Source organism: Phoca vitulina, unplaced genomic scaffold, assembly GCF_004348235.1.
Source record: "Phoca vitulina isolate PV1807 unplaced genomic scaffold, GSC_HSeal_1.0 scaffold30, whole genome shotgun sequence".
In the NCBI taxonomy this organism is placed as follows: Eukaryota; Metazoa; Chordata; class Mammalia; order Carnivora; family Phocidae; genus Phoca; species Phoca vitulina.
This window is the reverse complement of record NW_022589733.1, coordinates 645,505-659,330: the sequence shown is the minus strand read 5'-3', so window position 1 is coordinate 659,330 and position 13,826 is coordinate 645,505. Positions and strand designations below refer to the sequence as shown.

The 13,826-nt window shown below is 39.2% G+C and overlaps 1 long non-coding RNA gene across 1 annotated transcript in view; it reads left to right on the top strand.

Annotated features, from left to right (window-relative positions):
* The first annotated feature begins 3,451 nt into the window (after nt 1-3,451).
* The window catches only part of LOC116644538, a 25,734-nt gene continuing 15,359 nt past the window's right edge, over nt 3,452-13,826 (top strand). Inside the window, exons 1-2 of the long non-coding RNA XR_004301776.1 lie at nt 3,452-3,794; nt 10,266-10,362. This is a non-coding gene — a long non-coding RNA (uncharacterized LOC116644538). The remainder of the gene's footprint in view (nt 3,795-10,265; nt 10,363-13,826) is intronic.

The following is a 13,826-nucleotide window of genomic DNA, read 5'->3' as shown; positions in this document are numbered from 1 at the left end:
AGAGGGAGAGTGCACAAGCAGGCGGAGCGGCAGGCAGAGGGAGAAGCAGGCTCCCCACTGAGCAGGGAGCCGGATGCGGACCTCGATTCCAGGACCCTGGGATCATGACCTGAGCCCAAGGCAGCCACTTAATTGAGCCACCCAGGCGTCCCCTCAGTCATTATTCCTTTAAATAAGTTTTCTGCCCCTTTCTTGCTCTCTTTTCCTTCTGGTATTCCCAAAAATGCAGAAATTGTTTCAGTTGATGATATTTCATAATCCATGTAGTCTTTCTTCACTCTTTTTCATTCTTTGTGTTGTTTTTGATCTCTGAATACATAATTTTAAGTGATTTGTCTTTGAGTTGAGATTCTTTTTTTTATCAAGTCAGTTGTTGATGTTCGTTATTGCAATTTTCATTTCATTCATTGTGTTCTTCAGCTCCAGAATTTCTGTTTAGTTCTTTTTTTGTGATTTCTGTCTCTCTGTTAAACGTCCCATTTTGTTCACGTGTTGTTTTTCTGAATTTATTGAATTGTTTTTCTTTGTTTCTCTGTAGGTTACTGAGCTTCCTTAAAGCAACTATTTTGAATTTTGTCTTATTCAAATCATAGATCTCCATTTCTTTTGGATTAGTTACTGAAAAATTATTGTGTTCTTTTGGTGGTTTCATATTTCCTTGATTTTTCATGTTCCTTGAAGTGTTGGATTACTGTCTTGGCATTTGAAGAAATGGCAACGTCCTCTAGTCTTTACTGTTTGGCTTTGGGAGAGAAATAATTTCTGTCAGCCTGTCTAGGGATTCTGAGATTTCCTATGGGTATGCCTGCTCCACACTTCTTGTTCCCTTTATGTGTGTGTGAGTGTGTGTGTGTGTGATTCTTAAGATTATATGCCTTCTTTTTGCAAAGCTAGACCTACTGCTAACTGACAGCTTCAGCTTTACTTTCCCCAGGATAGTGGTAAATGTTCAAGTTTGTTTGCTTTTTCACAATCTTGCAGCATTGGGCCAGTTTTCCGTGTGTGTCCATGAACCCTCTGCCAATGCTTGCACTTGCCACTCTCACGGGCACACACAGGGAACTGACCACAAGGTGTGTGTGTGGGGGGAGGGGCAGGTTATGTGGATGAGATGTAGAGAGCATTAGGGATGCCTGTGGGCTAGTTGGGGGAATCTGCAGGCAAGACCTCTAGAGTGGTTTGTGGTGGCCTTTGTAATGAAGTCCATAAAGCAGTTAAGTACGTTCCACGTCTCTGTGATGCATTCTAAGTCCTGCCTGCTATGCTCCTATTCTCTCCTCACCCTCAGGTGTGCAGCTTACCTCAGTATTCCAGATGGGGTAAGAAAAAGGTGGGCCTCTTTGGCAGTGTCTCACATAGCTGGGGAAGCTGGGCACTCACTCACACGCTCTCACTTTCTGCTGTGGGAGAAATTGCAGGCCAACATGCTCCTCTTGGTACTAAGCTGTGCCACCCTGTGGGAACGGAGACACAGATAACGTAAAACTATTCCTCTTACTTTCTTCAATGCAATGGATTTCTTCAAATCCAATCTCGGATTTTTTTTTTCTTTCTTCAAGGATGTGCTAGAACTTCTCCACTGGACTGTCGGACTCCCACAACGGATACTCTCATTCACCAGTGTTGTCAAAATCAGGGTTTTTTGAGGGGAAGATGTTAGAAAACTACTACTCCTATAGTTTATTACATTTTTGTATGTAGAACCATCCTTGCACTCTGGGAATAAATCTCACTTGGTCATGATGTATAAACTTTTTCTTTTTTTTTGGAAACATGTTATCATATTAGAACAGCATGGGTTTTTTTTTTTTTTTTTTTGATCTATAAATCTTTTAATACGTGCTGAATTTAGTTTGCTAGTATTTGGTGGGTGATATTTGGATCTTACTATTTTAATGGAAGGAAGGAATGCAACATATGGAAGAACAAAAATTTAACTTAGAAAAATTGGAGGAACAGAGATTTTACATGTTGTTATTTTCATATTTTAAAAACATCAATAAGACTTCACATTGCACTCCTGTGAAAAATATAATTAAATATTTTACAAATATGATAGAACAGTTCGAATTGTACTTTCCCTCAAAAGAAGATTGCTGAATAGGAAAATAATGATCTAGAACCCATTTCTTTTATTGAAAGATATTTAAAATTTTAATTATTACTGTATGGGATAAACTGTTGGACCTAGCCACTTATGAGGTTTGAATATGAATTTTGAAAATACATCATCAGTTCATTTTGGGTAAAGGTCAAGAATGAACCGTAAATTTACTGAAGTTGCTTTAAAATCTATTCTTCCATTTCCATTAACATACCTCCATGAGATAGTTTTCCTACCATGAGAACTTAGAACTAGTTTAGACATAAATTTTCCTGTTAAGTAGAGCTTTTATCAATCCAACCTACTTTAGATAAATGACCAAACAAGAAACAATATCATTTGTCACACTGAAAGCTTTAAATATTTATATTCAATGTATTCATTCAAAGTGTGCTTACAGGCATTTAATAAGAGAATAGAATTTCACTCATATCTTTGCTTTAGTTACAATTGTAGAACAAAAATTTAGTGTAATATCCATTCGCTGTAATAAATGCTAATTGGTAGTTTTTCTCCAAGCAAAGTGTACAATTTCTTAAATTACTTTCTCTCTGTTCTGATTGTTTATTGAAATGTAATTTTACGTCTGTTGAATTTCACATTTAAAAAATGAAATAGCGTTTTGTACAATTTTTTCCACTTTAATCTACGTGTAATTTATTTTTAATCTTAATTTAGTTAAGTATGAGTGACCGATGGATTAAAAGAAAACTGGTCCTTCATCGTGGACAGTAAGTAGCACTGGTCTAAATACCTAAAGTGTGCTCTTCGAGAGCAGACTGCATTTAATTCAAATTTGCCTGACAGTGGGCCTTAGACAATTATTAATTAAATAAATGAATGAATTTTCAATACTCGACCTTAGGCCCACACCCTTAATCAGATGTCTGTTACAGTCCCTCAATGATTACAGTTGCAGACATCTTTATTCTTATTTATTTTTTTAAAGATTTTATTTATTTATTTGAGAGAGAGTGAGAGAGTGCACGAGAGGGGGTAAGGTCAGAGGGAGAAGCAGACTCCCCACCGAGCAGGGAGTCCGATGCGGGCCTCGATGCCGGGACTCCAGGATCATGACCTGAGCCGAAGGCAGTCGCTTAACCAACTGAGCCACCCAAGCGCCCTACGGTTGCAGACATTTTTAAAAAAGTGTATTAAATACCAGGACCTGCGTAAGCTCTTTCCCTTTCGCCTCTTTCACTCACGTTCTCCTTCCTCCCGGGGAGAGGGCGTGCCCAGCACCACGTCCCGCCCTATCTGTGCATTCGTTGGCCAAACCCGACGCCCGTTACTGCCGAGTCCCGCCCAAACCACGCCCCCACGCAGTCCACAGGGCCGAGAGAAGGCGTGGCTATTGTGCCGCTGGACGATTCAGACGGTCTCCTCTCGTGAGAGTCGGGACGTGCCCGAGGACCCGCTTGGTGCGGGTGGGAGCGCGCTCCGGCGCGAGAGGCCCGTGGTCGCTGCGGGCGCACGCCCTGCCCCTCCCCGTCTCCGGCACGCAGGCTCCGGATTAAGCCTCCGTCTGACCAGCGCCGGCCCGGCGGATGGAGGCTGGGCCGCCGAGGTACGAGGGGAGGAGCCGGAGCTGCCGCCGCCGCTGTTGCTGCTGCTGTAGGTGAGCATGTCTGCAACTCGAGCCAAGAAAGTGAAGATGGCCACCAAATCGTGCCCCGAGTGCGACCAACAGGTGGGCGCCGGGCGCCGGCGGGCCGGGTGCGCGGGCGGGCGGACGGGCGGCCGTTGCCGGCGGCCGTTGGCTGTGGAGAGGCCGCCTCGCCGGGTGGTCTGGCCCTTGGGCTCGGTGGCCACGGTGGGAGTCCGGTGGGAGGCCGGGCTGAGCCGAGGGGATGCCAGGGAGACTCCCGGGGTCGCAGTCCGGCCGGTGCCCACCTGGCGGCGTTAGCCGGGCGACTGTGTGTGTCCTGCGGCCCGTGGCGCTGGAGGGAGGCGTGGGTTTGTCTGGAGCGGTCGGGGCGCCCTGTCCGAAGCCTCCGAGAGTCGCCCGGCCGGCTCTGGGTGACAGCGGCGGGAGTGTGGGGGCAGTGACCTAAGTGGACGAGCACGGCCCCTTCAGCCCCCTTCTGCCCCGACGAGAATGCCCAATGTGCCCGACTCCGAGTCCAGGCTCCTGGCTCCTGGCTGCGAAAGCCGCTCCTGCCACGCAGGGCTGCTTTGTTCCCATCAGATGTATACTGTGACAAAAAGGGCCGCAGCGATTATGACATTTTCCTTTTAGATGTCAATAAATTGGTGATCTTAATACGTCTTTTAATACTTTATATAACCCAAATAATCATTACTTTGTTCTAAATTTTTGATGGAACATCGCTGAAAAGCCCTACTTTTCTAAGCACTCCCCTCTTAAAATGGTATGTATTTGTCTAAGTTTTTAAAAAGGTGAGTTTGCCTTTCCTACCTGTGTGTGGTTTCTTGAATTTTTAATATCAGCTTTATAAACTAATTTCGTGAGGTCATTCAATGGCTTTGTGACCACCAGTGGTCTAGGGTTCAGCTAGCCATTCAGGCCTACCCTGGGCCCAGATACAAACACTGCATGTAATCAGAACAGCATCAGAATTGTGGTCAGTAAGGATCCTCACAGCATACTAGGGGCCTTCTCTGCCTCCCCAGATGACAGCTCAGATGTGAAAACAAAACGGTGGAGTGGTTGCAAGACTTAACCATGGCTTAGAAATTTCATGTTTCTTAGCCCAGGAGTAAGGCCTTTGCTTCCAAGGTTTTGCAGGGAATGGCATGATTATATTTTTTGTACTTAGGGAAGCCTAAAACTGTGGCTTCTCACCTCATGCCTTCCAGTCCAGATGCCAATTACGGGCCATTTTTACCATAAGCAATATTGTCTAATAATATTATTTGATTAGGCTGCCAGGGTCAGAGTGCTAGACTTAACCAAAGGTCTTTTTTTCCTCAGGAAGGACTTTTGTTAACCCTTTACTAACATGTCATAATCCCTTGAAAAAAAAATTTGTTTTAAAGATTTTATTTATTTATTTGACAGAGACAGAGATAGCAAGAGCAGGAACACAGCAGGGGGAGTGGCAGAGGGAGAAGCAGGCTTCCCGCCGAGCAGGGAGCCTGATGTGGGGCTCGATCCCAGGACCCCGGGGATCATGACCTGAGCTGAAGGCAGACGCTTAACCGACTGAGCCACCCAGGCACCCCCCCCCCTTGAAAATTTTTTAACTGTTTACTTGGTCTATAAAATTTGGTTGTTATTAACTAGAAAAAGTAGAATTCATTTGAAACTCCTTCAATTAAAACCATCTGTAAGACATCTTTTATGCCATAATGCAGTGTCTATCTTTTCAAAATAATTACCTCATTTTACTTTCCCTCCCTTAGTTAAGAGAAATTTACTGCCTCCTCTAAATATTTCACTCAGCAGTGTGTGTAGTTTTCATTGTACAGATTTTGTACAGATTTTGTAAATTTATCCCTATGAATTCAATTTTTTGGGTGCTATTGTGAGTGGAATTGTTTTTCGTTTTATCAATGTTCTTTATGTATAGAAATACAATTGATTTTTTTTCATTGTGGTAAAAATAAAATTCACCATTTAAACCATGTTAAAGGGTCTATTTCAGTGGCATTAATATATTTATTAATATATTTATTAATTTATTATAATTAATAATAATAATAATAATAAATAAATAAATATATTTATTAATTTATTAATATATTAATATATATTACAACCATCACAACTATCTAATTCCAGAACATTTTTATCACTCTGAAGTGAGACCTTGTTTCCAATAAGCAGTCACTCTCAGTGCCACCCTCCTTCCAGCCCCTAGCAACCACTAATTTGCTTTCTGTCTCAGCCTTCATAGAATTGAATGGAGTTCAGGCCTTGCTCTGAATTAGGCTTTGGCTTAAGGGAATGTTGTGGCTTGTTTGATCTTTTTTTATCCAGACCACTAAAACTTTCTGCATATCAACTATAAGGCTGTTTCACTTTCTTATCATTCGTGTGTTCACTGGAGTAGCACCATTTCTTTCAAGAAATTTTCCTTTGCATTTATGTTTGGCTCAAGAGGCCTAACTTTCGGCCTTCCTTGGCTTTTGACATGCCTTTTGTACTGAGCTTAATCATTTCTAGCTTTGGATTTAAAATGAGAGATGTGTGCCTTTTCCTTTAACTTGAATACTTAAAGGCCATTGTAGGGTTATTAAGTGGCCTAATTTCAATATTGCTGTGTCTTAGGGTACAGAGAGGCCTGAGGAGAGGGAGATAGATAGGGGAATGGCCAATTGGTAGAGCATTCAGAACACACACATTTATTAAGTTTGCTGTCTTGTATGGGTATGGTTTCATGGCACTCCAAAACAATTAAAATGGTAACATCAAAGATCACTGATCACAGATCACCATGACAAAGATAATAATGAAAAAGTTTGAAATATTTCAAAAATTAACACAATATGACAAAGACACGAAGTGAGCAAATGCTATTGGAAAAATGGTGCTGACTACTGGGTATTTACCCCAAAGACACAGATGTAGTGAAAAGAAGGGCCATATGCACCCCAATGTTCATAGCAGCGATGTCCGCAATAGCCAAACTGTGGAAAGAGCTGAGATGCCCTTCAACAGATGAATGGATAAAGAAGATGTATATCCATATATACAATGGAATATTACTCAGCCATCAGAAAGGATGAATACCTAACTTTTGCATCAACATAGATGGGAATGGAGGAGATTATGCTAAGTGAAATAAGTCAAGCAGAGAAAGTCAGTTATCATATGGTTTCACTTATTTGTGGAACCTAAGGAATAGCATGGAGGACTTAGGAGAAGGAAGGGAAATATGAAGGGGGGGGAAATCGGAGGGGGAGACGAACCATGAGAGACTATGGACTCTGAGAAACAAACTGAGGGTTTTAGAGGGGAGGAGGTTGGGGGGATGGGTTAGCCTGGTGATGGGTATTAAGGAGGGCACGTATTATGTATTATATGGAGCACTGGGTGTTATACACAAACAAGGAATCATGGAATACTACATCAAAAACTAATGATATACTGTATGGTGACCAACATAACATAATAATAAAAAAAATTGTATCATAACAACAACAACAACAACAAAAAGGAAAAATGGTGCTGATAGACTTCCTCCATGCAGGGTTGCCACTAACCTTCAATATGTAAAACCCAGAGTATCTGTGAAGCACAATAAAGCAAAGTAATAAAATAAGGTATGTCTGTAATTAAGTCTTCTCTCTTTTTTTTTGTCTCTAGCAAAAGGCTTGTCAATTTTTTTAAATTTTTATTTATTTATTTATTCATGAGAGACAGAGAGAGAGGCAGAGGGAGAAGCAGGCTCCTTGCGGAGCAGGGAGCCAGATGCGAGACTTGATCCCAGGACCCTGGGATCGTGACCTGAGCCGAAGGCAGACGCTTAACTGACTGAGCCACCCAGGCGCCCAAGGCTTGTCAATTTTGTTCATCTTTTTTTTTTTTTAATTTTTAATTTTGTTTTATTTTTATTTTTTTAAAGATTTTATTTATTTGACAGAGACACAGTGAGAGAGGGAACACAAGCAGGGGGAGTGGGAGTGGGAGAAGCAGGCTCCCCGCTGAGCAGGGAGCCCGATGCGGGGCTCGATCCCAGGACCCTGGGACCATGACCTGAGCCGAAGGCAGACGCTTAACGACTGAGCCACCCAGGCGCCCCTTTTTTAATTTTTTAAATTTTATTTATTTATTTGACAGAGAGACACAGCGAGAGAGGGAACACAAGCATGGGGAGTGGGAGAGGGAGAGGCAGGCTTCCCGGCGAGCAGGGAGCCCAATGCGGGGCTCCATCCCAGGACCCCAGGATCACAACCTGAGCTAAAGGCAGACACTTAACCGACTGAGCCACCCAGGCGCCCCAATTTTGTTCATCTTTTTTAAAGAAACCAACTTTCGTTTCATTGATTTTCTTTATTGGTTCTCTTTTCTCTATTTTATCTCTAATCTTTATTATTTCCCTCTTTATGTTGGTGTGGGTTTAGTTTGCTCTTCTTTTTCTAGTTCTTTTTTTTTTTTTTAAGATTTTATTTATTTATTTGAGAGAGAGAAGGAGAGAGAGAGAGAGAGAGCACATGAGAGGGGGGAGGGTCAGAGGGAGAAGCAGACTCCCTGCTGAGCAGGGAGCCCGATGTGGGACTCGATCCCGGTACTCCAGGATCATGACCTGAGCTGAAGGCAGTCGCTCAACCAACTGAGCCACCCAGGCGCCCCCTAGTTCTTTAAGTTATAAAGTTAGATTGTTGATTTGAGATCTTTCTTAATGTAAGCTTTTACAGGTCTATAACTTTCCTCCTTAGCATTGCTTTCACTGTGTCCTATGAGTTTTGGTAGGTTGTATTTTTGTTTTCATTCATCTCTAAGTATTTTCTAATTTTCCTTATGATTTTTTTTTTTTTTTTTTAAGATTTTATTTATTTATTTGACAGGAGAGAGACAGTGAGTGAGGGAATACGAGCAGGGGGAGTGGAAGAGGGAGAAGCAGGCTTCCCGGCGAGCAGGGACCCCAATGCGGGGCTCAATCCCAGGACCCTGGGATCATGACCTGAGCCGAAGGCAGACGCTTAACGACTGAGCCACCCATGTGCCCCTTATGATTTCTTTTTTAATCCATTGGTTATTTCAGAGTATGTTGTTTAATTTCTAAAATTTTTTGAATTTTCTAGTTTTCCTTTCTGTTGTTGGTTTCTAACTTTGTCATGTTGTGGTTGGAAAAGTTACTTTGATATCTGTCTTAAAAAATGAACTTGGGGCACCTGGGTGGCACAGTCGGTTAAGCATCCGACTCTTGGTTTTGGCTCAGGTCATGATCTCAGGGTCGTGAGATTGAGCCCCATGTCAGGCTCTGCGCTCAGCGTCGGGCTCTGTGCTCAGCGTAGAGTCTGCTTAGGTTTCTCTCTCTCTCTCCCTCTTCCTCTGCCCTTTCCCCTTGCTCTCTTTCTTTCTCTCAAATAAGTAATTCTTTAAAAAAAATGAACTTTAATTCTTACCTGTGCCATATACAAATAATATTTCAAGATGGATTATAGGCCTACATGAAAAATTTTAAACTATGAAACTTCCAGAAAATACAAAAAAAATCTTTGTGAACTTAGGCAATTGTTTGGTGTTATAACACCAAAAGCATGGCCCATAAAAGAAAAAAATGATAAATTGGACCTAAGCAAAATTAAAACTTCTGTTCTTTGAAAATCACTGTTTAGAAAAAGGAAAGAAGACACAAACAAATAACCTTTGCAAAGCATATATGTACTAGAGGACTTGTATCCAGAATATATAAAGGGCTCTTAAAGGTTAATAATAAGAAAACAAACAACTCAGTTAAAAAATAGGCAAAAATTTGAATAGACACTTCACCAGAGTAGACTTACAGACAACACATAAGCTTATAGAAAAATGCTCAACATCATTAGTTATTAGGGATATGCATATTACCATAGTGAGACCCTACTAGAATAAAGTTAAAAAGAACATACCAAATATTGATGAGGATGTGGAGGGACATTTCTTTGGGAAATAGTTTGGCAGTTTTCTCAAAAAGTTAAACCTACCATATGATCCAGCCATTTCCACTTTTAGCTATTCAAGAGGAAAGAATGTGTGTGTGTATATATATATATATATATACGAAGACTTCTGCATGAAAGTTCATAGTAGCTTTATTTGTAATAGCTAAAACTAGAAAACAGTCAACATGTACAGATGAAGTGTGATGTATCTTCACATGGAATAATATTCAGCAATAAAAGGAAAGAACTTGTTATATGCAAAAACATGGACAAATCTCAAAATAATTATGCTAAATGAAAGAAGCTAAACAAAGAGCATGTACTTACGATTCCATTTACATAAAACTCTAGAAAATTCAAACTGATCTGTAGTGACAGAAAGCTGATCAGTAGTTGCTTGGGGATATTGAGGGGGACACTAAGGAGAGGTAGGTGGGTAATTACAAAGGTATATGAGGAAACTTAGGGATGATGGATATATTCACTATCTTGATGCAAATCTACCTTCAAGTAACTTATTGCTTAGTTGAAGAGACCACATAAACACTTCAGAAATTTAATAAATAGTGAAATAGTAATATATTTTTTTCCTTTTTTCCCCCTCCAGGTTCCTGTTGCATGTAAATCTTGTCCTTGTGGTTATGTATTTATTAATAGGAAACTTCTAAAAGTAAAACACTCAGAGAAATCATCACGTTTTACAGGTAATTGAGAGAGTTTACCACCTTTCTGTTTTTTTATGGTTTCCATTATATAAAGTTAAAATTAATTTTTTGTGAGTTAAATTTTTTTTTGCTGATGAATTGTAATACTAAAATCTATTGAAGTGTGTCTTTGGTTTTTACTGGGTACAATAAGTCATTTATGTTGATCTTTATCCAATTTAAATGTTAACTCCTTTACTGATAAATTTTGTAACAAATTTTAAGGAGAAATTTTAATTAGAAAATATTAATTGGAAGAAAGGGAACCTCGATTTTAGTATTATAATTTTTTTAAGTACCAGTTATTTTTTTTGATTCATTGATTTAGACTATCTAAAAAATTGCCCACTTCAATTTTGTTTGAGTTTCTAGCTTTATTCCTATTTTTTCCTATGATAAAATCACATGTTGTAACAGTAGTCAACCCAAAATGGTAGTAGTTTTATTACAAACAATTACTGAGGGCCTAACATATGCCAGGTACTATGTATCTTGGGCATACAGCAATAAATCTACTTCCAAGACAGGTTCAGTACTGTCGTAGTGGTTGAAGACACATGCATAGGAATACACATATGGGATATACAGGGAAAATAGCAGCTGGTAATAAGTGCTGGGTAGGACATTAAAATAGGATACTGTCCTATAGGTTAACTGGAAGGCTACTTTTGATTGAGTGGTCCAGGGAATGCGTCTCTGAGGAGGAGATATTTTATAAGTTATGAATGGATGAAGGGGCTAGACATACGAAAACCAGGGAAAGTAAATTCTAGGCACAGGGAATTTGAAGAGTACTTTTTTTTAACTTGAAGAAGTATATATCTTAGCATTAAAGCTAGTATCTTATTTAAATGGGGAAATGCTACAGGCATTTCCATTCATATTAGGAACAAGGCAAGCATCCTCTCTATCTTCACTACTATTCAGCATTATGTTAGAGGTAAATTAGCCAAGGCAATTAGATAAGAGAAATCAGTAAGAGGCATAAAAATGGGTGAAGAACAAGTAGAACAATATCTCTTTGCAGATCACGTATAGCTGGACTCCAGAGAATTAATAATAAAACTAACTCGTACAGTAAAAGAATTGAGTGAAGTATCGGGATTTAAAATTAACATACAAAAATCATCTTTCATATATAGAAATAGCTTATACTGAACATAATGTTAGAGAAAAGCCCATTTACAATAGCAACATGGAGGGTTAAATGTTTAGGAATAAATTTAATAAGGATGGCCTAAAACCTATACAAGGAAAATTTTAAACACTCCTAAAAGACACTAAAGCAGGGGGGGCGGGGGGCAAAAAAAAAAACAAAAAAAAACACTAAAGCAGATGTAAGCAAATGGTAAAGCATCCCTTGTTCTTGAATAGGATGATTCAACATCATAAAGATGTTAATCCTCCCAAGTTAATTTGTAAAATCAATGCAATTTTAATAAAAATCCTAACAGGTTGTTATAATTGAGTCAGACAAGCTGATTTTAAGGTTCATATGGAAAAATAAACATGCAAAAATAGACGGAAAAGTTGTCAATTGACTTTTAGTGAAGGTCTAAGGAAATTAAATGGGAAAGAATAGTCTTTCCAACAAATGGTATTGGGATGCCATGCTGGATATGCAAAAGAATGAAGTTGGGACCCTATCTCATGCCATACATAAAAATTAATTCAAAATATGGGGTGCTTGCGTGACTCAGTTGGTTAAGCATCCGTCTTGATTTCGGGTCAGGTCATGATATCAGGGTTGTGGGATCAAGCCCCGTGTTGGGCTCAACATGGAGTCTGCTTCTTCCTCTTCCTCTGCTCCTCCCCTGGCTCATGCACTCTCTCTCTCTCTATATCTCTAAGATAAATTTTTTTAAAATCTTAAAAAAATTAATTCAAAATAGATCATAAACCTAAGTGTAAGAGCTAATAAAACTATAAAACTCCTAGAGGAAAGCGTAACAGTAAATCTTAGTTACCTTGGGTTAGGCAATGTTTTCTTAAATATGACACCCAAAGCTCAAATGACATAAATAAATAAGTAAATAAATAAATAGGGCTATATCAAAATTTAAAACTTTTTTTTCTTGCTGCAGATGATATCAAGACAACTCACAGAATGGGAAAAATATTTGCAAATCACATATCTGTTAAGGGACTTGTATCCCTAATATATAAAGAACTCTTACTCCTCAATGATAAAAAGAGAAATAACCCAATTTAAAAATTGGGCAGAGGATTTGAATGGAATTTGTCCAAAGAAGGTATGCAAATGACCAGTAAGTACACCAAAAGATGTTCAATGTTATTAGTCATTAGGGAAGTGCAGATCAAAATAATGAGATACTACTTCACACCACTAAGATGCAATAATAAGAGAAAATAACAAGTATTGGTGAAGAAGTGGAAAAGTTGAAACCCTCATATGCTGCTATTAGGAGTGTAAAATGGTGCAGACACTTTCAAAACAATCTGCCAGTTCCTCAGATGATTAAATATAGAATTATAATATGATCCATAATTCTACTCTAGGTATAAATTCAAGACAGTTGAACACAGAAGTGGACACAAAAAGTTATACATGAATGTTATTAGCAGCATTATTCTAATACCTAAAAAGTGGAAACAGTCCTGATATCCATCAACTGATGATAATATTATTTGACAGTAAAAAGAAAGGAAGTATTGATATATGCTACAAAATGAATGACTCTTGAAAATGTGCTATGTGCAAGAAGCCAGTCACAAAAGATCACATACTTTATGATTCCAATTATAGAAAATGTCCACATAGGCAAATTTATAGATAATAAATAGATTAATGGTTTAGATAATAAATAGATTAATGGAAAGGGATGGGGGGAGAGTGGGAAACAATTGTTAATGGGTACAGAGTTTCTTTTGTAGAAAAATGTCCTAAAACTGGATTCACAATCCTGTGAGTGTACTAAAACCCACCAAATTGTACGTTTTAAATGGGTAAATTGTATGGGATGTGAATTATATCTCAATAAAACTGATTGTATTTTATTTATTTTTAAAGATTTATTTATTTATTTTAGAGAGAGAACATGAGCAGGAGGGGCAGAGGGAGAGGGAGAGAGAATCTCAAGCATATTCCACACTGATCACGGAGCCCGACTTGGGGTTTGATCTCAGGACCCTGAGATCATGACCTGAGCCGAAACCAAGAGTTGGATGCTTAACCAACTGTGCCACCCGGGTGCCCCAATAAAACTGATTTTAGAAATAGCCAGGAAAATACTGAAAAAGAGAAACTATCAGGTTGGATAGCCCTACCAGTCATTAAAATATATTAGAAAGCCTCTGGGGTGCCTGGCTGGTTCAGTCGGTAGAGCATGCAACTTTTGATTTCAGGGTTGTGAGTTCAAGCCCCACATTGTATGTGGAACCTACTTAATTAAAAAAATAAAAAAAGTATATATATATATATATATATATATATATATATATAT